A 20,031-nucleotide genomic window follows, 5' to 3' on the forward strand; every position below is an offset into this window, starting at 1 on the left:
CTTTTAGGACATGAAGCATGTTGCCCGCCCCATGGAGCGTTCCCTGCAGGGGGGCTGCATTACAAAGCCATTTACTGAAAATAAAAAGCCAAAATACCCAACCAAATGTACCGTAATTGCAGGGTTTTCAGGCGCGAGGCGCTCTGACTCTGCGTACAAGTGCTGTGATAAACTAGGCTTCAGGAGCCCTAGCCAAAATCAGCCTGAAACACCTCCCAAACACAGACAGAGAGCTTCTTAAATCCTACCTGCTCCTCTCTTTCTCTGGAGGAGGGAGGCTGGTGGCAACAGGGAGCGGGAGGGAAGCCAGACCAGCTGGGATGCTGCACATCTGGCGGCTGCCAAACTCGGCCCACCGGGATCGCTCCGCTCCCCGCGTTTGGGGGTAAAACGGGCAGGAGGGCATCCTGCAGCATGCAAGCAAGGGTGCTGCCTCCCTGCCTGCTCCCCCACTGCCTCACAGGGGTTTTAAGCTGCTGGGTGCTTTACGAAGAGCAGCTGGGGACCAGGCACAGGCAGAAGAAGTGTTAAGATTCCCGGCACGGCCCAGGAGGAGACATCCCGAGAATCCTGCTGCAGAGAGAGCTAATCCTGCCAGGTTAATTCTCTTCCTCAGTTCATTCCAGCTTATTAAAGCCAGCAGGCACCCTGCAGAGGATTCATTACCTGTGTCACTTGAAGGCAAGGCTGGGCCTTAATGAGCCGAGAAACGGGGGGGAGCGATGCTCCCACCGTCCCCCCAGTCGGCTGGGTCCATCCTGGATGTGGGGAAACCCCCCATTCCCATGGGCAGTGCTAGAATAACCAAGAGGCACACACAGGACTTTTGCAAGGTCCCAAGCTCCATCCAGACATAATCTCGCTCCCGTTTCCTTGCCTGCTTTCCCCAGCTCTCACCCCAGCACAGCCGCACACAGTGCCCTGGCCTCGGAGCTCGTTTTGCTTTTATTTGCTGGGAATTACTGGCAGAGGGCAAAAGGAGATGAATTTTCAGCTAGGTGAGCGAGCACATTACCAGCCAGAGAGATGGCAGCTGCTGCAGTACATCTTCATCCCTTTAAATAGTTCCCAGCCTTCCCCCCACAGAGCCAGGCTGGCCGTGTAAAAGAGATCTCTCCTAATTAATCTAGTCCTCTTCATCGCCGGTGAAACAGAGCCCGAGCTGGCAGATGAAATATCGCGGGAGCTAACAGAGGATGGCAGGCTTGGGTTAGCGAGGCAGAAAGCAAGTGGTGGACTTCAGCTGAAGGGGCACAATTATTTTACCACCATGCTATGCCTCTATTCCCAGACCTGTCTGGCATCTTCCAGCGCCAGCCTGCCTTTTTTATCTGGGTTTTATCCCCCCCCTTCCCATTTTTCACTCCAATCTCTTTTTTCTCACCGGGTGTCTATTTAATTTGTTGTATTCCATGCTTTCCCTTTCATGAGCAAAAAACTTGCATCTGGGCTTTCTTTCTCTCTCTCTCTCTCTCTCTCACTTCATTTCCAAAAATTTTGCTTTTTATGGAAAAGAATAAAAAAAGAATGGGAGGGAGAATGCTAAAGGAGCCAGGAGATGAAAGCAGCTTTTACGTACAGTCACGAGAGGAAGGATGCAAAGAGGAGCGGAGGGAGCATCAGATGCCACTCACGCCACGGTTTCGGCCATACAGGGGTGAGATGAGTCGGGCAGCAGCTTCCAGGGGCTGCAGCAGAGCAAAAATCTGCCTGAAAGCACAGTACCATCCAAAAGAGCCAGGAGAAAAACATGCTGGGGATGCTTGGGAATCGCTCGCCTCCTGCATGGGGCTGGGCTGCCGTTACCACCTTACTCCACCGCATGCTGCCTTCCTCCCCATTGCTTTCCCTAAGTCATCATCTCCAACAGCAGCTCTGCTCCACCTCCTCACCTCCCCACACTGTCCCTGTGAATCCCCTCTTGCTCTCAGGAGCAGCATTTTGGGCCCCCCACACCTTTACCACAGAGCAGTTCAGCAAACTCTGCTCCCCCCCAACACCTCGCCTATTTAAGCCCAAGCAGGACTGCTCAAGGAGGAATATTATCTGCAAGAAACAGGATGTCTAAAAAACCATCTTTGCTGGTGACCAGAGAAATTGAGACAACAAACAGAGCACAGGAGGGATGCAGTCCCTCATTTAAACCTGAGCGAGGAATCTGGCTGCCAGATCAGGGCTCTGCTGATGAGAGTATTTAAAAACCAGTGGGAAGGTTTGCAAGGCACACAGGGCCAAATTCACCCCAGGGCAAATCCCCTGACTCCTCCAGGGGGTCACACCGCATCTGGCTGTAGCAGAGGATGCGGCACAGAGAATATTGCCAGAGCTTGCCTCAGATACAGGGGAAAAAACCCAACATACATGACCTAACGCACCCAAAGCACACGCAGCGGTCCTCACCGGCGCTGCTAGCAGGGCTGGCCGGCTTTCCCGGCCTCTGAACAGTTCAAGATGCCATCAGGAAACAAAAGTAGATGACAACTGGGTGTCAGCATCCTCCCACCTAGGAGGACCTGGAGGCTGCATGCCTGCCAGGATGCCCAAGGCAAACCTGCTCACTACTGAATGCTATTTTATCCTTGCTGGCTGGCCTTCATCACCGCTCTCTTTTACCCTCTCTCTTCCCCCATCAGGCTTTAAAGAGCATCCTGCAGCTGCAGTGATAGCTCTCAATTACTGCAGGGGCAGGAGATGTTTGCTTTTAATAAATTTTCCTAAAGAGTGCAGCAGCCATGTTTAAAGAGGGATGGATATCACAGCTCTGCCAGGCTGGGACCACCCGGAGACAGCAGCATCAGCTCCCGCCACTGCACCAGGACCCACGCACAGCCCCTCTGCTCCTGCACATCTCCTGGGTGGCTTGGACACCTTTCCCTGCTCACTCCCTTTGCTTTCTAGCCTGGGGCTCCCTCTGCCTGTCACCACGACATGCGTGCTGTCCCCTGTCCCCAGGGCTGCTCGCTGGGCCTCTCCAAACAGCGTTAGGCTCTATTCGGTGTTGGCCAGAACCACGTTTCAGCCACGCACCATTCATGCCATGGCAGAAGGATGAACCTTCGGCAAAGCTGAGGTCTCCCCCTGCCTGCCCATCGGCGCTGGCTGGGGAGGGAGCAGGACGAGCAGGGGGAAATTTGGGGCTGCTGACGACAACCTGTGGCCAGACCATACCTCCAAGCATCACCGGTACCTCTCCCTGGATCTATCAGGCTCCTTCACGGGACGGAAGAAAAAGCAGCAGTCTCCCTCTGGGGGCAATGTCACTAGTGGCAGGAGTGGGAAGATGATGTCAAATCGCTGCCGTGACCCCTGAGACCAACTAAGCGTTTTCTCTTGTCCTACCACCGCCGCTCGCCCCGTCAGTTGCCGCGCCGCCGCCAAGGCACATCTGCTCTGGAGGACAGCCGGGCCCGGCGAGCTTGTGATTACAGCTCACTCGCTGCCCTCGAGGGAGAGCCGCTGCTTCTGCCGCCACCCACAACTCCCAAATCCATCACCGGTACCCAGAGCACCGTGACACCCACATTATAAGGGGGCCGGGGGAAGGTTTCCCCCCAGCTCGCATCCAGCCGACCTCAGGTCTCACCTCCTCCTGCCTTCTCCTTGCCTGCACCGAGCTCCTGCAGCCACTGCGAGCCTCTGCCACAAGCCTCAGCCAGCTGAGAGCATCAGCGAGGCACTGGGCACAGATCTCCTCCTCCAGCGGCTCCCACCACTACAGGAATTTGTTGCCAGCTCAAGCCTGGTTTTAAAAACGCTGATGACTGTTATACACACCATACAAAAAAAATCAGTAGTAACTATCTGGGCTTAAGTACAAGCTAATTGCAACCACCAAGAGCTTGCAGCAGGAGCGCAGGCTCTGTGCAGATGACACATGCAGACATGTCAGCACTACCGAGCGTGGGGAAATGACAGCATCCACGTTACCATGGCTCTGGAGATTGTACAGTTTTTCCCACAGCAATGGAGAAAATAAACCCCAAAACCTTTCTGAGCTCAGATTTGCCTTCCCATGGAGTCAAGCGTGGAGTTTGTATCACCAAGCTGGGATATGCTCTTTAACAGCACCTCTTCCCAGGGAGACCACGCGTGTCCCAGCAATAGGGGCCAGCCAGGCTTCGAGACCCCAGAAAAAAGGGGAAAGCTGAGAAACCTCATCCACTGCCCTAGAAAGGGCTGCTATAACCTCGGCTAGGAAAGCCTACACAGGATGACAGACCCGCCGGCTGCTTAGGGGTGGGATGGCAGCAGCGTTGCCAGTGAGCTTTGACTCCAGGGTTACGTTCACGTGGGGCAGAGTGGGATGCAGCTGTACAGCTGCATGGCACACAAATGGCACAAAAGTGCCAGAAGTCTTTTGCAAAGCTTTGGCAATGCTAGGGGAGCCCTGCTGCCCCACAACACCTCCCAGGAGCCCTACAGCAAGCCACAGGAAAGGCACATTTTGCCTTCATACAGGTCCTGTGCTTCCCAGATGTGCAACTTAGCTACCTGGATCCTTCTGCCTCCACCTCCATGCTCACAGTGGAGCAAACCCTTTGCCCAGGTCCCAGGCTGCCCTCTCCAGCAGGAACCGATGTGCTCTGCTGGGCTGCATCAGCCCCTCATGCCTCGACCCCGAGCAGGCGGCTGGAGAGAGACCAAAATCTGGGAGAAGCCGAGAGCGTTCTCCTGCCCGGCCCGCACGTGCGGCAGGAGCAGCCATCTGCTCCCGTTGGAGCGGGGCAGGAGCCAGCCCTGCCATCTGCGGCCCTCTTTAGCAACGCTCGGCTCTGCAGAGTCAGCCCTGCCTGCTTCCCAGCCCAAAACGAAGCTCTGTGTTGCAGGCAGAGCAGCCCAGGCAGCAAATCGAGGATGCTGCCACATCCCTCACCTGGTCCCTCACCAGTGCGGGGCTGGGCAGGGGAAGCGCTGGCAGGGCTGGCGCCGAAGACCCTGCCGTAATTAGTTTGCAAATGCTGTTCGCCCAGTGCCATCATTTCCCTGTGCCCAGAAGGCTGCAGTGTTATCTCCGCTGCCGGCAGGCCGGCAGCTGCCCCTGCTCCGCACGCTGCCCCTCGGGAGGTGGTTTGGAGGATTTTGTACCCCCCGCTGCATTTCAGGTCTTCTCCCTCCTCCCTCTGCAAACCTGGGGCCACCATGGGCCAGCAAACCCAGAGGCACTGTGTTTCGGGCTCCCCCTTCTCCGCGTTCAGAGCCAGAGCACCCCCAGTGAGGCTGACACCCAGCCCTGCTGCCTGTCACACCGCAGAGAGATAAAGATGGGACGGGAATTTTAAACTGCCTATCAGCGGGATCTGAAGTCCTCCAAAAGGGAGAGCATGATAAATTCACCCAGAGAATCACAGGCACAGAGTGCAGGGTGACGGACTTATCCTTCACCATACATACAGATTTATTAAAAATTTAAAATTGCTACATAGATCTAAAGGGCCAGGTTATTTATTTTTGCAAGGGCTGATCAATCACACGTGTCCCCAAAGGATGCCAGACCTTTAACTACTCATCTGATTATGCCTGCTGTACCCACGCCGCTCCAGCCCCGGGGCTTAATATTTTATCCACACAGCTCCCAGGCAAAGCCGGAGTGGAGTCTGATCTCCTGGCAGAGCAGAGACCTGCCTTTGGCTTTTTATCAGCTCCTACTCAAGGGCAGAGGTGGAAGGAAAAAAAATAACTTTTTATTTTGCCCTCTGCCCCTCCTTTCAAAGCAACAGATTTACTTTCAGTCATCACCATCCTAAAAATACGGGGGTTTCGATCATGAATGGCAAAGCTGCCACGGTGTTTCAGCTGCCCTGGGAAGGGACAGCCAGGAGCTGCCTCCAGCGAGGCGCTGGCCCCGCTTTGGTCCCAGGACCGGCACGTGTGCTCAGCACCGGGCACCTGCCTCTCCAGCAAACCACGTTTTAACAGCAGAATCGAGGCTTTCGGCGGCGAAGGGAGGAATGTGTTGGAAAGGCAGGTTTTTGTAGTCTATAAACTGCAAGGAAAATCTCACGCCGCCTCCCCAAGCTGGCTCCAGCCATGTGTTTCATCTCACCCCCGTCTCGAGCAGCCCATCCGCAAATGCCGCAAAGGCAGGACGACGAGGGGCGAGTCTGCGACAGGGCTCGGGGCCCTCCCCGCACCTCAGCATCCTCCAGGGCACATAAAAGAGCTGAGGATGCAGCAGCAAATGCCAGGGCTTCTTCAGCCCCGACACGCTGGGGACCGCTGCTGCAGGTGGGCTGGTTTGTCCCCTGGGAGGATGAAGATGCCCAAAACAGCTGGGCTTGCGCTGCATCCACCCTGGATTTTGCAGAAGACACGTAACTATCCAGCTAAGCAACGCTGAAGCGCCTGTGCAGGAGCCAGCAGCACTGAACACCTAAATCCCCGCCTGTTGCATCTCTTGGCACGCTCAAACTGGACCCAACCTCCTGGACCTGGTCTCCATCACTATCCCAATGGATCCAGGCAGAGGATGAGCATCAAGGACCGGCACGTGCCACGCGGCTGGGAAAGCACCGGTGCTCCCTGCGGAGCGCTCCGCGCAGGACAGAGCAGCTTTTCATCTAAAGGCTGTATTATTCCGGCACATCTCTTTTGTGTGCTGGGGCTAATTGAATGGTGATGGCCGTACTAAGCATCCCTCGTGATCCGAGACCAGAGTCAGCTGAATCTCTGAAATCGTGTAATTTTTTGCATGACTGAGTGTGCAGATGTAATTAAAAAAAAAAAAAAAAAAAAAAAGGAAAGAAAAGAAAGAACAGGGGGAAATCAGACCCTTAAATGAATCCTCGATTGACAGCGATGAATGGTTGGAGGGAGCTGAGTTACAAAGCGGACAGCTGGGAACTGTCACCCTCCGACCACGCAGGGAACAAGCAGCATCCCCTGATCAAAGCTGTGCCCCCCTCGTAGCAGAGGTTCTCTGTTGGACCCCCTTTGCCAAGGAGCAATAGGCTCGTTAGCAGACCCAGAGCTCATTAGGGAAACGAAGAGTTGGCAATTACCCCTCCAACCATGCTATGGCAAGCATGGACGTGGTCCGACCGGGGCAGGGAAATGATGGGAAAGCAACTGGGAGAGAGGAAAGCCAAACCCAGCCAGCTGAGATTTTACTCCACCCATCGCACAGGAAAAACCCTCCGCAGCTATTACAGACCAAGACGCTGCTTCTGAGAGCTGGAGGAGAACGCACAAGCCCCGCTCCCTGCCTGCTTTGCCAGTCAACACTTCTCCACGCAACTTTTTTCCAGGGCTCCCGGTACAGCCACGGCCACCGCTCTCAGCCCCTGAGGTGCCTGGGGACACATCCCTTTGCCCCTCTGCATCTCAGGTGCTGCACAAGCGGAGGTGATGGCTCCCCCGAGCTAGGGGGCTTCTGGCGTCCTGTGCTCTATTTCTGCATCTGAACAAATAACACGGGCAGATATTCGCCCCCGCAGCTCAGGTCACCCAGCCAAAACCCGACACTTCAGCCTGCTGCTGAGCCTTTATACAACTGTGGGTGCAAAGCAAGCACGCAGGCATCGCAAGGGCACATCTAGGTAAGATTAATAAAGCCTGCGTAGGATTGACAAGGAAGAGGGCGAAGGGGAATAGCTGGCTATTATTATTATTCCAGGCACACCAGGTGCCCACATCGCCCGCATCAGGAGGAACAAAAAGAGTTTTCAGAAGAATCACAGTCAGTTAGCTAAAGATTTATGAATTTTATTCTTAGTGCACTTTAATTGCACCTATAAATTAAAAATGAACTAATTCTGTACTGTGTAAAGTGACTGCATTCACCTAAAAAAATTGCACTTCAGCTTTTAATTCCACTTCAATTGCACACACGCACCAAGGTAGCACCGCACTGCGTGGCAACCTCGGATCAGGCGCTCTGGAAATTGCCGTCGCAATTTCATTCCACCTTGGCTGCGCACATACATTTTTTAAAAGTTACTGCTGTGCTGTACAGAGCGACATTAATTGAGTGTTAACGAGCTGTCTGATCAGCTTCCCACTGTCCTTATTACTGGACGTCAGGGTCTCTGCAATGCCTCAATTAAACAAAATCAAAGAATACTTAATACACGGTAAACTGGTTCCCAGCCACTTGAACTGATTAACCAGCTGTTCCCTTTATTTGGGTCCCCATTAAGAGATGCTGCACAGCCTATATTGCCCAAGCAGCTCCTATGTTCTGGGAAGGAGCAGGGTTTAAACAGAGATTTCTAGGAGAGGCTGAGGGAAGCGCATCGGTTCAGGACGGCAGACTCGGCGCCTCGCATTTCATCCCAAAACAGAATGGTGCAGAGAGACAGAATAGGGTATTTTAGGTATAATTCAAACTGGGCACCAGAGCCACTAGTCATTTCACAGTCCTGTTTTATTTAACCATCCAGCGATAAATACAGAAAGAGAAGAAATAACTTGGATCACTGAAGAAGAAATCCTCCCGTCTTAATACCAACAGAAATAAAGGACCTGCAAAAACCCATTGGCAATATAAGATCAGCTCAAAACATAAGGAAGGACCAGCAAAACCTCCCTGCATATCTATCATGCTGCTTTGGCATAAAATAAAGTGCTTTCTGGTTTTGCATTCACCTTAGCTTGGATGGAAAGTAAAGTGCAAGAGATTCCCCGAGGAAAAGCACCCCGGGACCTGGCTGCACACTTTCTCTCCCAGATATGGAAATACCCAGGGATGCATCGGGTCTCCGAGCTTAGGCAGAGCTCTTTGTCTTTCCTCCTCATCGCCAGAAACAGGGGGACAGTGAATGGAGGTGGGTCCTGCCAAGCTTCAGCGCCCAGCAAAGAGGGCAGAAATGCCACTCTCCTCCCCAGCCCATGCCGAGCAGCTCTGGGCCCGGTGGTGACTCCTCAGGGCGAATGGCTCAACACTACCAGCTTTTCTCAGGAATCAGCCCTCCTTCCCACTCCCCCTGTTTTATTCTGGAGACAGCAAGCAATCAAAAAGATGCGCTTGACTTTCAAAAACTGGCCACAGTTTCAAGAAAAAATGAGTTTATTGGTTGGTGCAACCAAAACTGCCCAGCTTCCTGTTCAAACACAAAACAGAGAAACTTCTACCCCAGGTATGACTAAAAAGCTGCTTGTCATCTAGAAGCTCCCCCATATGATCCCTTCATGCTCCCCACAACAAAGTACCACATTTTTCCTCCCCTGAGATGCAGTGCTGCACCGATTCCCACTGTGCAAGGGATGCAAACCTCATCCTGGCCTTGGAGGGGGAAGGAAAGCTTCACATGGCACCCATCTGCCCCGTCGCATCATTTCCTTTGACCCAAGGCTCTCACGCCCAAAGCTGGGAGCACCCCTCCCACCGGGAGCATCCTTCCCTCCGGGAACACGCACAGCCACAAGGATGGCTGCAGAATGGAGGCACTCGCTTGCAATGAACCATCGCATCCTCCTTAACGCCAACCCTGGGCTAGTCCAGCCGGGCTGTGCGACAGTCCCGCATCCCGTGCAAAAGCCAGAGGATGGGGACGGAGCAGGGAGTCCCCACACACATTTTCCAGACGCAGGAGGAAAGATGCTCCAGCTGTCTGCAGGCTCGGCGGTGACACCAGTTGAGATAAAAGAGAATTTAAGGTGCAGAGGAGAACTAAGCAGATCCTTGTAGATTGGAGCCGAACAAGATAAGGGAGCAATGATGAATATAGACGCATTACGCTAGGACAATTCAAAGCACATGCAATTTTGGTGGATGGGAAAAAGTGATAGCGCAACGTACTTACAGTCCCCGAGCGACTCGCAAAGCCGGCGGCCAAGGTTTCCCCGTGTCAGCCTCAGCCAGGCTGGGGCAGCCACGCTCCAGGGGGCAAAGAAAACAGACTTTTAAAAATCATCAGCATGTAACCTCAGGAGAGAAAGCCCACACTTTACCAACAAGAGCACTCCTCAAAGCTCAGGCAATAACATTTTTACTCGCTGCTTATTTTACAAGACATCAGCGGAGCGTACAGCACAATTATCAAAGCCTTCAGCTCCCCCTGCTCCTAAATGGAACAGTCAAGGAAAATAGTCTAATTTGACAATTTTCAGCCAGTTGAAATGATACGTGGAAGAGACATGGAAGAAGGAAAGCATATTATTCACTATTTGATAAATTATCCCCATTATACGGAAGGCAAATCTGAGCCCAGGAGATGCGCAGGGCTGCTGGGGACAGCACGCATGTTTTCGGCAGCCACTGAAGGGCATCACCGCTGCACAGGGTGGAGAAACCCTCTTCTCCGCTCAGGCTTTGCCTGCAAAGCCGCAAGACAAAACCAAAGGAACAGGGGCAAACAGCTGGCAGAGTCAGGTCCAAAATTCACCACCTCTGGGTTCCCCACTGCTCCTGGGAACAGCCTCATCTCGACCACTTTTCCCCATTTTCCTCCTCTTTCCCCTGCTGCCCACTAATTCTCATCCTGGTGTGTTTTAACAGCGCCACACAAGCACCGGCCCAGGTATGGATGCCCCGCTCCTCCCAGCCCCAAATGATGCTGCAGATGGGCAGGGGATGGCAGGCACACCCCGAGGGGACACCCGTGCCACCGTCCCCCCAGAGACAGGGTCCGGGAGCCATGTGAACACAGACAACCCCTCCTTGCAGTCCTGCACCCCAAACCGCCATCCCCATTGCTCCCAATCCACGCAAATGTATTCATGAATTCCTTCAGAAAGTTCTCCCTGTGCTCGAGCGGGTGCTGCTTGTAATTGCTGGCGGCCAAAATCTGTTCTGTTTTTTCTGGCTGAGGTACCAGACAATCATCAGCTGTAATTATTTCGAGTCTTGTTACAGATGGATCTCCGAGCTTTCAGTCTTAAACAGAATTCATTATTCAAATGCCGGCTCCAGCCTTCTGCGACGGGGTGGGCACGGGCGCTGCCGGCCCCCCGCAGCCGCCGCCAGCAACAAATGGTTGCGGGGAAGGCGAGGACGACGGTGGGATCTGCTTGTCAAAGCCGCCCCGCTGCAGTTCCCCATCGTTCCCACCTGGCACGCGTTTTGGCTCGGGTTCAGCCCCGGGGGGGAATGTGGGAGCCAGAGGGGTGCAGGGCTGGGGGGCTGCGGGGAGCCGGGCGCCTGGGTCCTGGTGCTGGCTGGGGATGCGGTCAGCATCATCTGTGCCAGGTCCAGAAAACCTCCAAACACCAGCTCTGCCCATTGCTGAGCTCGCTTTGGATACACAACAGCACAAGAGAGGAGCCCCGAGGGCTCAGGAGTGACTCCAGGCACCAGGACAAGGTGTTACCGGACCAAATGGCACAAGTGAAATTGAAAAGCAAATCAATCTGAGCTTTTCCGTAGCCAAACCATCCATTTCAGCATGGTTTTCAATTAAAAAAAAAAAAAAAAAAAGAAATTCCAGTTTTGCTTACTGTACAATGACTTTCTGCTTTCAAAACAGACATCATTTATTATTTTAAAACGTAATGTAATAAAACACTTTTGAAACTTCAGAAGTCAAACATCCAGAGATCCTAAAAATATGCCAAGCGGAAAACATTCCCCTACGGAGGGGAAGCACTTGCAAGGACGGCGGCGGGCTCGGGGCAGGCAGACAGGCAGGGCCGCAGGCACGGCTCCCTGCCGGTGCGGTGCTGGTGATGCCCAGGCACAAGCTACCTGGGGACCTGGCACCGAAAAGCCCCACGGTGACACTCCAGGAATGACAATTTACGGACTGGCTTGGTGCGATTTCTGCACAGCACACAGATCATCCCCGTGGGAATCGGGGTCCTCCTGATGCCGGGCGCTCAGGGGATGCAAGGCATCACTGGGAGCCTGAAAACCACGGCCCAGGAGCATCATTTCGATTTTGCTGATTGAGGCCACCCAATTCACCCCATAATTTTTGGCTCCATGTATTAATGCCATGGAAACCCCCCCACGCTCGTCAGACCAAAGGGCTCCACTCAGCGAGGGTATGGAGCTCCTGCAGCCCCCCGGCACGGCTCCTTCTCCTCCCCTGGAGCCAGCAGCATCCACGCTCCCCCTTCTTCCCCAGCATCTTTCCCTTAAACACATACAGTTCATTTGTTGCCTTACAGACAAGCAAATGCATACCTCCTGGCCTTTGCCTATGCTGTTTGCACATTTGCTCTCTAAAAACATCCCTGAAATATTCACTGAAACAATCACTGCAAGCGTTTTAAACATTTTTGTGTTCAGATCCTGAGTGTGCACAAAGGAAAGGAGGGTTCTGAGTAAGGCACCGCTGTGGAAGTTGGCTGTGAAATGCAATTCCCAGCTTCTCCATCAGGTCCCTGGGGCATTAAAGCAAAGCTCCCCCTCCCCTGCCCCAAAAGAGGTGCATCCCTGCTTTTTAGGGTGCAATCTGGATAAACCCACGAATCCTCCACGGCACGTCCCCTGGCTACGGCAGTGAGCGGCACAGAGCCCTGACTCGGGGCTGTGCTTGGCCAGCACAGGAGCAGAAATCCTCCTGGAAACGCACAGGCCTGCAAATATCTCGTTGCATGTGTATTTTTGCGCACACGAGGAAACCGCGCCGCGCCGGCGGCAGGATGGGGCCGTGGGTTTGTTTGCAGACACGAGCACTGCACCGGGCTGCAGCAGAAACTGCTTAGCAAAACTTTTGCAAGAAAGAGCAAAGCTTCGCAGGGCAGAAGAAGAAATCCTGGTGCACGCATCGTGCAAGGAAAAGCCAAGAATCTGCGGTCCCACCTGCCGCAGCGATCCTGCACCCCTGATGCACAGGGGGAACACATGAAGCCGAGGAGCAGCAGCGTCTACCGTGGCTGCCCGGCGTCCATCCAGCTGCACGCCTCGCTCTCCTCTGGTTTGTAATTCTCTTCTACAGAGCTGGGCCGTCCCTCTCCTCCCTCCACGGCTGTATGGATATTGGATTTATGACAACGTCAAGATTTGCAGGGAAAGCATCTAATTTCCTTTCAAATTTTCAATTTTTGTGTCGGAAAAGTAAAAAGAGGTTGTTTCCTGGCTGCCTTCCAGGCCAGTGCCAGGGCAGTTTCCAATTTAAAAAGTCAATATTTTCTGCAGGAAAATTCAATCTTTTTTTTTTTTTTTTTTTCTTTCCAAAAAAGATCAGGTTTTGTCAAAGTTTTCCATGAGGAGGGGGAGAGGGACACTCGCAGCAGGCAGCAAAGTGTTGCTAATCTTATGCACATACAAAATGGAAACACTGCTTCCTGGTGGGATTTCTGGTATTTTGTTTTTATAAAAATTTTAATCTCTGTGTCCCTCCTGCTACTGTTTGTATTTTTTGTGTGTCTATTTGAAAAGCAAACAATATTGCCTGCTCCCGCGGTGCTCTGGGTTTGGTTTTGCTTTACACTTATTTATTTTGCTCAGCAGTTTAAATTATTAGTCCCTGACCCTGCAAATATCTTATTGCACGTGGATCTTTGTGCACACAAGCAAGACGTGGCACGGGTTTGTTTGCAGGTGCGAGCAGAGCCCTCGACCCTGGTGTAGCTAAATGCATTTTAACCCAAAAGAAGTGGACCCTGCTGATACCCCCGCCCCGGCACAAAGGCCAATTTCAGCTCCATCTGCACCAGCCCCGAAGGTATCAGCTCCCCTCGAGTTTGGTGGACAGGCTGGAAATGGGATGGCAAAGGGTTGGGAACAGCTTCAGCACCTCTGGGTGAAGCCGGGGGCTGTTTCTGTGTCCCGGGAATGCCAGGAAGGGAAAGACAGGGGATACTGACACCAGGGAAAGAGAAAGAAAAATCCCCTCCGGCTCCATCCCCCCTTCACCCCACCAGCCATCGCTGGCTCAGGGACCGGACACAGGGAAAATGGGGGAAAGAGCTGTTTTGTATCAAGCTGAAACACTAAAAAAAAAGTCTCATTTTCTTTCCTGAAATGAAAACCTAAATAAAACAAGTCATTCCAAGAGCACCAGAGCTAACGAACCCTGCTTTCCTCCAGATTTATGCCTGGTGGTCGAACGACTCCGGTGCCTCAGGTGGTCGGGGAGCAGAGCCCAAGGGAGGGCTGGGGGGGCAGCTTCCCCCGGGGGGGTCACTGGTCACCGGCTGCACTTTTTGGATGCCCTGAGCCTGGTTAAATTGGGGTCGGTCCACAAGCAACACACAGCAGCAGGCTAAACCTGGGTTCAAAACACACAGCTCATATTCCCCTTCAGTCCCTTTTTCTTTCTCCTTTTTAACCTTCCCCGCAGAAGCAGACGGGCCTGGCTCTTTCTTACCCCCCAAAACCCAGCGTGACACCCCCCCTCCCGCAGCCCTGCTCCCCCAGGGGCAGCTCCAGAGAGGCTTCTAGCCCCTGCCTGCTGCAGGACAGGCAACACACCTCCTACACTTTCCAACCAAACCACACTCACCAGGACCCCTGCCCAGGAATCCAGCCCCCACCTTGCACCCCACAAATATCTCAGTATCAGCCAAGCCAGCCAAAAACGGGGAGAACTTCCCCCCCCCCCCCCGGGCAAAACGGCAAACCCAGCCCCATTGCCGCCCCAGAGCAATGGGGTTTCACACTCAACGCACCCAAAACTGCGGGCAGGGCAGCCCAGGCTCAGAAGCATCGCGCACGTGTAGCCCGACTCCCTCCTTTACCTGCAGCTTGGGGGTACACAGGCAACGAGGGCATCCTCTCTCCCCCAAGACACAGCTCTGCTGCCTGCAGCCTCCATCCCAGGCTCCCTGCACAGCTGCCCCAAATCAAAGGACCCAGCTGTCCTGTGTTAGAGTAATTAGCCACTTCAGGGCCTGAACAGGGGGAAAGGGAGCCCACCAAACCAAATCCTGCTTATGCCAAACTCAGAAAGACTTTTATTACTCTGGGAATTTCGTATTAACTTGGTATTCCTGCAGCCCCCAGGCTGAGACGCACGGGGAGCTCCCCAAGGAGCTGGGCGATGCGTGGGTGTGCTTGGGGACGTTTAGTGACACTAAACACAAGCCTAACATTTGCAATGTATGGGGGGTGATTGTGGGGAATGTTTCTTGGTAACCCTAAACCCTAGCCAGCTCATTTTTGCATGGGGCACACACAGGGGTATCGAGGCACAGGGTGCTTATTTCACTGGAGCCTTGCAGCCGCTCTTGGGCACCCCACAGCAGTTTGGGGGCTCGTTTGCACAACATGGCTCCCTCTCAGACGGAGAAAAACACCAAAATCCCCTTTACCGAAACAGCACAGTCCAGAGAAGGCTGCAGTGCAGAGCAATAATTGCATTTACCTATTAAAAATAAAAAAACCTTTCTATTGTAGCTAAGAAATTAAACCCCAAAAGAAAGAAAAACACTACTTACCCCCAGCCTCCTCTGCAGCCTCAGGCTCTCCCACTCTGCAGTGCAAAGGCTCCCTGGGAGCCCCCAGCAGCACCCACCTGGGTGCGGAGGGCTGAGCTGGGCAGGGCGGGGGGGAACCACCCCAAACTCCCGGGCAGAGCCTCTGCACCCCTTGCTAGCAAGTAAAAAACGTGTTGGGGGAAAAAAGCATGGAAATACCACCCCCAAAACCGTTAGGGCTGCAAATGCAAAGAGCTTACCCTCGAGTTTATCGTGCTTTTGTTAGCGAGAGGCTCAGTCTTTCACAAAGTGATAAGGCTGGAGAGGGAGCACACGGGGCCTCCGTTTGTCCCTGCAACTGGGCTGCACCCCCTGCTAGCAAGAAAAAACTTGCATTACAGTTAAAAGCATGGGAGTATCACCCCAAAGGAACCCCAAAAACTATGTAAGGGGTTGAAAATGCGGAGTTTTCCTCTAATTTATTATGCATTAACTCCTGAGAGGCTCAGTTTATCACAAGCAAAGTGATAGGGCTGGGGAGAGGGTACACAGGGCTTGCGCTTATCCCTGCAACTGAGCTGCACCCCCTGCTAGCAAGAAAAAATTGCATTACAGTAAAAAGCATGGGGGTGTCACCCCAAAGGGACCCCAAAAGCTGAAAATGCAAAGAGCTTATCCCCGAGTTTCTCATCCATTTATTAGTGAGAGGCTCGGTTTTTCACAAGAAAATAGGGTTGGGGAGGGGGTTTCACTTTTTCCTGCAGCAATTCCCTGCCAGGCAGCCGACAAGGGGTGCAAGCCGACCATCCTGCCCAGCCCTGGGGGTTTGGGGTGCTGGGCGGGGGGATCCCATAGCCACAGGCTCAGCTATTGTAAAGATGCTGTAAAATTACACTGAGGACAGGGAAATGAGGGAACCCCTGCAACCAAAAGCCCTGTGGGAGGGAGGGGGGCTGGGGAGCAAAATTCCCCCCCTCATCCCCCCTGCACGCAGTGGGTGCCAGGGCTGGGGGTCAGCACCCCACCTGGCTCAGGGCTGGCCCCGAGGGGTGCTGCGGGTCCTGGGGAGCACATGCAGGACCCCCAGGCAGCCCCCCTGCTTGAAAGCTCACCCAAAACAACACCGGCAGGGATTTTTTTTTTTTTTTTTTGCCAGTTTGTAACGCAGCCTTTGTGTCTCTCAGAAAAACAAAAGCCCCGAAGAAATGCAATTAAAATATTATAATTATTGGTGGTGGAGTGTTTGCTTTTATCGGCTCCTATTTAAAAAGATGCAAATAGAGGTGATTTTAGCATTCCAGTCAGCCTGGCTCCCTCCTACAGGGATGGAAATATTTGGTTTAGTCAACTTTGTTGTGTTGATTTTCTATTTTCCCTCTTATTTTTCCTTTTTTTTTTTTTTTTCATTAATACACTCCTTCCCTGACAGCCAAGTCCCCTTCGTTTGCTGCATCTTCTCCCCATGCTCACCCCAGGCAGAGCCCCGGGCTGATTTTGGGGGGCGGCCCCAGGCGAACCCCCCCCCCCTTACCTGAAGCAGGACCCCACTGGGGGGGTGCAGGGCTCAAACGGGGAGCAGAGAGCTGGGCTGGGGGAGCCTGGCCCTGGCCCTGGGGGGTGTTTGCAGTTGAAGCCAGGGAAGGGCTGGGCTGGGGCAATTGTAAGCCGAGAGCACCCTCCTCTGGCCAAAGCACGGGAGAGCCCGGCACCCCACACCCCACGCGGGACCGGACCCCCCGGTGCACGGTGCATTGTGCTGTGTCCAGTGCACGCTGCTGGGCTGGCACCCACCGGGCATCCTCCTGCTTCTTTGCTTTTAATCAGTGTTAAAGATGATGAAGCAGGTGACCGAGAGGCCACCGAGAGCCCACGTCCCCGTGTGTCACCCCAGGCTCCCCAGCGGTCCGATATTTGCTGGCATGGAGTCACGGTGCCAGACTGGTGATGCCCAGACCCCCACGCCACGAAGCGCATCTCCCCCCTGCCAGGCAGCAGAGAGGTGGCTGTCGGCTGGGAGGCATCCCTGGGGACAGGACAGGGGGCACAGGAGGGGCACAGGAGGGGTAAGCACCCCTCAGCCTGCGGTCCAGCCAAAAGCAGCAGCGATGCTGCGCATAGCACCATGCTGGGGGTCCGGCTGCACGTCGCCATGGCCAGATGTGATTAAACCGGGTTATTTTGGCTACGAGAGGGCAGGGAGCGATGGCACACTGCTGTACAGCGTGGCCGGAGAGGGGACAGATGCTTGGAGCAGGGGGATGGTGGAGTGGCTCATTGCTGTTATTGCCGTGACTTTCAAAACTGAAATTATGGTGCTTTGTGGGACTGTTGTGGTATGGGCTGCATAGGCTCAAAGGAGGGCAATGTATGTGCTGTCTTTCTCACTGTTAGGGCTTGCTGTAGAGCCAAAACCTCTCCTTTCCCTTTTTCTTTCCCTTGCAGGGAGCATTCCTCTCCCTGCACCTCCTAACCCAGATGGGATGAGTCGCTCCCACCCCTGCGGGAATGCAGACCCATGCTGCCCACCTCCCTTCCCCACCCAGCACTACCAGAAGGGCCCTAGGAGATCCCAAACCGGGTATTCACAACCCCTCACTGGCACCACCCATGTAAATGAAGCAAATTTCTGCAAGATTCTGGTGTTTGGAGCTCAAGAAGAAGAAAAGAAAAAAAAAACAACAGCATCAGCAAAAAGAAAGGTCTTTGTCCTTTATTTCACTCACAAAGCAGCTTCATCCCATGTCCAACCACCCCCTCACAACACAGTACACAGCTACTGAGGCTAATTAACTCTCTAATTAAAGATTAGAGCACTGTTGTTGTTGTTTTTTCCCCACAGGGACAGTCTTAAATGCAAACTTGGTAAGTATTATACAAAGTCGTAGCGGTGGCTCTGGCCACCGGGTTTGGAAAGGCCATTGCAAGGTACAGAGGATGGGCAGAGCTCAGCAGGACACACTGCTTCCGATTCCTCGCCCTTTGTGCTTATTTTGGGAAAGCAGAGGGCAAAAGGAAGGTGAAAGGCAGGGAAAAGAATTGTGTGGATGGCAGAGGTCGATGGGGATACCCCCTGGCTGCTTCATTCCCACCCTCTCGCTCTGGGTGCTGGTGCCGAGGCCGGACAGCTGGGTGAGGAGGAGATACCGCAGGGAGATGTGATTAGGAATAACTTGTGAGATCAGCCCTTTTTTCTTTTTTTTTTTTCTTCCTCCTCCTCCTCTTCTCTCCAAGACCCAAAAAATTGTGAAAAGAAAAATAGTGTTTCATGAAGTTTCAGACAGTCAGGGGAGCTGACGTGGATAAAACCCTGCAGAAAAGCAAGGGGGGCATAAGGAGAAGTGCAGCCTGGCTGCTGGGGGTCCCGGGCCCCCCATGCCCCCGTGAGCTCTCCCTGGCCCCTTCCTCCTTGCTCTTGCTCCCTGCACAACCTCAGGGCAGTGCTGAGTAAGGCTCTTGTCTCGCGTTATTAAGTTTACCTTCACCATAAAACCCACAAGATTATAAAAATGCAAAAAAGGCCATTTGCTCTTCACCTCCCGCGTCCTTTATTTTGCACTTTCGATCAGATTCCAGAACAGCTGATTCATTTCCCTGTTTCTAACCCATTTTGCTGCTGGGCTCTCGTGCCAGAGTGGGAATCTGCAGGAACAGCCAGCCCTGACCCCCGAGGTGGGGGAGCCCGCTCAAACCCCACTTCTCTCCTAAAACTAGCCCCTATATTGGGGCAGAAATACTGGGTTGAGGCTGTTTTCCCAGCAGAAGCAGCCCAGCTCAAGCCCCTAACGGCCATCCTAAGCCTCAAAGCAACAGGCTGGTATAAATGAATCATATCAAGTCTTTCTTGTTTTTATTTCTCTACTGTTTGCCCTTGTTGTGGAGAAATCTATATTTTAACCCTAATTGTCTCCCTGTGGTAATGATTAAGGCATGGCTGGGTGATTTGCATTACAAATGCCATAGGGCTTTTGGTCCAGCCCTGATGAATCGAAGGCTCAGTGTCCAAAGCCCATTAACCTGCGCTTGTTTTTGCCATGGTTTGCAAATGCCTCGCTGGCGAAGAAAGCTTCTCGCTCCTCCAGTGGTCACCAGTTCACGTTCCCCATCAGAGCAGCATCAAAGAGCGGCAAGGCAGAGACTATCAGAGTTTGATTTTTCCCTTGGGGCAAGGGAATCAACCTGGAGCTGCTTTCCTATCTCCTCCTCTCATTGATACAGCACAAAAGCCTGGTGTTGGGAAAGGTGGTGGCTCAGACCACCCTCACTTGGCTTTGCTCATAGTTTCAAGTGCTTTTGCAGACTGGAATTAGCTGTAGTAATTCAGGAGCCGAATCTTGGGAAACAAATAGAGCTAACCCGGGGCGAGGTAATGTGCTTTTCAGTCATCCCCCTGAGTCATCCCTCACACATCCGAGGGGCTGCTCTGCCAGACAGACACCCCGAGCCCTGTCTGGCTTACACGTTTCCTTCCCCTGGCAGCTGTGAGCACACCCCTCCAGCTGCTATCTGCAGCTACTGGATGAACAGGCAAGCAGATCTGCTGCAGGCAACAGCCCCAAGGGTTTAATGCAACCTCTCCTAACACGTTAGGCACGGCTTTTGCTGTGCAAATCTTCCCACCACCTCTACACTGAGCAGGAGGCTCGTTTTCTACACCAGACTTGAGCTGAGGGAAGCCTGAACAGCCCTTGCTCATCTCCCGCTGAAACTGGACATCCGCAGGCACAGGGCTGGGTTTGTTTGCCCAGCACGGGGAGGTGGGGATGCATTCCCCATCAGCTTTCCCCCTGGTCC

The sequence above is a fragment of the Nipponia nippon genome, unplaced genomic scaffold, assembly GCF_047370975.1.
Source record: "Nipponia nippon isolate SJK-2023a ecotype South Korea unplaced genomic scaffold, ASM4737097v1 scaffold_28, whole genome shotgun sequence".
NCBI classification, from domain to species: Eukaryota; Metazoa; Chordata; class Aves; order Pelecaniformes; family Threskiornithidae; genus Nipponia; species Nipponia nippon.